The sequence below is a fragment of the Rhinopithecus bieti genome, unplaced genomic scaffold, assembly GCF_001698545.2.
Source record: "Rhinopithecus bieti isolate Rb0 unplaced genomic scaffold, ASM169854v2 scaffold_33650, whole genome shotgun sequence".
Classification (NCBI taxonomy): Eukaryota; Metazoa; Chordata; class Mammalia; order Primates; family Cercopithecidae; genus Rhinopithecus; species Rhinopithecus bieti.
This window is the reverse complement of record NW_016814816.1, coordinates 816791-820904: the sequence shown is the minus strand read 5'-3', so window position 1 is coordinate 820904 and position 4114 is coordinate 816791. Positions and strand designations below refer to the sequence as shown.

The following is a 4114-nucleotide window of genomic DNA, read 5'->3' as shown; positions in this document are numbered from 1 at the left end:
CAGGCCAGGTAATTCTTCGCATTCTGGGGGTGCCAGGCTGTAAGCAGTCAGGACTTGGCTGAGTCTTCACTCCCAGCCCTGGAGAAGACACTGCCTGACATCCCAGGGCACACGTCCAGAGACAAGGGCACACTCTCCCAAAAAGGAGCACTCCAAGTGGGATGTGCCAGACAAGGAAAGAGTGAGGAGGCAGACACTGCACCAGTACTTCTTGGGATTACTGGTGCAACCTAAGGGATGGGAATTTTCTTTCAATCATAAGAGCTTGCCTTTTATCTCAATTTATATGACTTTATCTCCTACATTCATCAGTAAATGGCTGCTCTGTAACAGAAATAATTTAACCCAACAGAGCATCAATATAAATATTCCCCAAACTAAAATAAAGTCCTTACCTATGCAAAATTCAACCAGCCAACAATGTTCCTATCCCACCCCTACCACTAGCACACTCCACATACTTTGACTCGGGGGTTGCTTGCTTCTACTGTATACATCACATAATAAGGTTGGTTATATTGTTTCCAAGTCCTCTGTAGATTAAAAGCAGCATATTTAGAAAAGAGGTAAAGAAGAAGACAAAAAAAGTTACAAAAAACCAGACCCAAGAACCCTTGGTCAGTCTAGTGATCTGAATGATTTCTGCCCTACTGGATGCACAATACATTCCATCTAAAAGTACATTTTTTTTTTTTTTTTTTTTTTTTGAGATGGAGTTTTGCTCCGTCACCCAGGCTGGAGTGCAATGGCATGATCTTGGCTCACTGCAACCTCTGCGCCCCCAGTTCAAGTGATTCTCCTGCTTCAGCCTCCTGAGTAGCTGACATTACAGACATGCACCACCATGGCTGGCCTAAAAGTAGGTTTTTAAAGGCACAAATTATCAGCTTTCTAGGGGTGCTGACTATAAAAAATTAAACATTTCTCAATATATTCCTATAAAGCATAACTATATGTAAAATAAAATTTTATAAGCAATTCTTCTAGAAATTTGTCCCCAGAATGTAAGTGGGCAAGATGAATACACCAATATGTTTAGTGTAGAACTGTTCGTACTAGTGAAAAACTAAATACTAAAGGTATTGAGAAACAGATTATATATATATATATGAACACAACATGGCCATTTTTAGATCATATTCATTAACATGGGAAAATAGCCAAAGTATTGAGTTAAAAAATAAAGGCTGATGGGCTGGGTACGATGGCTCAGTGGCTCACACCTGTAATCCCAGCACTCTGGGAGGCCGAGGTGGGTGGATCACCTGAGGTTGGGAGTTTGAAACCAGCTTGACCAACATGGAGAAACCCTGTATCTACTAAAAACACAAAATTAGCTGGGGGTGGTGACACATGCCTGTAATCCCGGCTACTTGAGAGGCTAAGGCAGGAGAATCACTTGAACCCAGGAGGTAGAGGTTGCGGTGAGCTGGGATTACGCCACTGCACTCCGGCCTGGGCAACAACAGTGAAACTCCATCTCTCTATCTCTCTCTCTCTATATATATATATACACACACACATATATATACATACACACACACACATATATATATATAAATGCTGGTAAACAGAATGTGAAGTTATACAATTTCACTCACATTGTATCATGAGAATGACACATGTGTGTATGTTTTGGTATGTGCATGTGGGCGCACATGCACGCATATTATCAAACTGTTAAGAGTGACAACTCCTGTCTCACCAAACTGTTAACCGTGATTTTGCTCCTTCACAATTTTCTATGTTGCCTAAATTCCCTACAGAAAGATAGATTTTCACATAATCATTTAAAAAAAATTTTAAAGACATACTCCAGAACAGGCATATTCATCACGAACGCCACTTTACAGGATAAAAGATACAGAAGAAAAAGGTATACAGATGAATGTCTGTAGCCAGTTTGGATGCAACTACCATGTGTTGCTTTCCATCTTTCTCCAATACTAGAGAAATCAGCAGAAAGCTCTAGACTTATCACTGCAAATTCATCAACACTACTAGAAAACACAACATTGAAAGTTAGAGTATCTATACATAAAGATATCTCACATAACACTTCAGTCACCCTATCAATTTCACAGTTTCTTAGTTCTATCTGGAAGAAGTACTTCATCAAATTTTCAATGTCAAAACACGAATGCATGCCAGTCTATGAGGGAAATAGAGTCTTGAAGGAAAATATATGCAAAATGAAGGTAGACCTGTAAAAGCCCACTGGATGGCAAAGAGGATCCCTGGCTCAAAAAGTTTTGAAAATACCATTCTTTGCTCTACTGGCGGGATTTGATGGCGTGATGTCTCACAGAAAGTTCTCCGTTCCCAGAGATGGGTCCCTCAGCTTCCTGACTCAGAAGCGCAGCAGCAAGCATCATGGGAAGGTGAAGAGCTTTCCTAAGGATGACCCTTCCAAGCTGGTCCACCTCACAGCCTTCCTGGGATACAAGGCTGGCATGACCAACATCGTGGAGGAAGTTGACAGGCCAGGATCCAAGGTGAACAAGAAGGAGGTGGTAGAGGCTGTGACCATTGTGGAGACACCACCCATGGTGGTTGTGGGCATTGTGGGCTATGTGGAAACCCCTCCAGGCCTCCAGACCTTCAAGATCGTCTTGGCTGAGCACATCAGTGATGCATGCAAGAGGCATTTATATAAAAAACTGGCATAAATCTAAGAAGGCCTTTACCAAGTACCACAAGAAATGTCAGGATGAGGATAGAAAGAAGCACCTGGAGAAGGACTTCAGCAGCATGAAGAAGTACCGCCAACTCATCCGCGGCATTGCCTACACCCAGATATGCCTGCTTCCTCCATGCCAGAAGAAGTCCCACCTGATGGAGATCCAGGTGAAGGGAGGCACCATGGCCAAGAAGCTGGACTGGGCTTGCAAGAGGCTCAAGTAGCAGGTACCTGTGAAACAAGTGTTTGGGCAGGACAAGATGATCAACGTCATCGGGATGACCAAGTGCAAAGGCTACAAAGGGGTCCCCAGTCACTGGCACACCAAGAAGCTGCCCCGCAAGACCCACTGAGGCCTGTGCAAGGTGGCTTGTATTGGGGCCTGTATCCTGCCCCTGTGGCATGCGTTTGGCAGAAAGGCTACCGTCACTGCACTGAGATCAACAAGATCTGTAAGATCAGCCAGGGATCCTTTATCAAGGACAGCAAACTGATCAAGAACAATGCCTCCACTGACTATGACCTGTCTGACAAGCCACCCTCTGGGTATCTTTTTCCACTATGGTGAAGTGGCCAATGACTTTATCATGCTGAAAGACTGTGTGGTGGACACCAAGAAGCGAGTGCTCACTCACCCTTCGCAAGTCCTTGCCAGTGCCGAACCGACTAAACGGCAGGCTCTGGAGAAGACTGACCTGAAGTTCACTGACACCACCTCCAAGTTTGGCCATGACTGTTTCCAGACCATGCAGGAGAAGACAGCATTCATGGGACCACTCAAGAAAGACTGAATTGCAAAAGAAGAAGGAGCTTAATGCCAGGAACGGTTTTTGCAGTTTGTGGGGTCTTAAACGTTATTTTCCACTAGAAAAAAAATATACCATTTTTGAGATAGCATTCTGACAATGCTCATTCACAAAAGTTTTCTCTTTTGTGGGTTCTCCAGAGCAAGGGGCAAATTCAAGGAGGAGAAGAGACAGTGCAAGCAAGTAAGAACTTACATTTTCACTTTAAAATATTTTGGAAAACACCAAAATATTTCTGCCATAGATTCAAATTTAATATTGGGAGAATAAGGTATGTGAACGTATCTAATCTTTAAAATTATGACTTGAGTACAATGCTAGTTACATTATTTCTGAATTCTAGTAATTTTCTTCCTTATAAAAGGCACAAGAGTATTAAAAAGTATGAGTTAATTACAGCAACCTTCTTAGTCAAAACAAATAGCACAGAAAAAAATGAATTTTAAAAAACAAGTATGGTAGATTACTCTGAAATGTCACAATGTCATTACAGCAGACTAGCTGCTCATGAATACTTTTGTGAAGGTGGGATGCATACGTAGACAAGCAGACTGGCTGCCAGGCAGATAAGCAGGCAGGCTGACAGAGAAAAGGAAAGGAGATATGGAATGAAGATGAAGAAAGGGAC

The 4114-nt window shown here is 42.6% G+C and overlaps 1 pseudogene; it reads left to right on the top strand.

Annotated features, from left to right (window-relative positions):
- Window positions 1–1922: 1922 nt before the first annotated feature.
- Window positions 1923–3495, top strand: LOC108515478 (60S ribosomal protein L3 pseudogene; annotated as a pseudogene).
- Window positions 3496–4114: the final 619 nt, after the last annotated feature.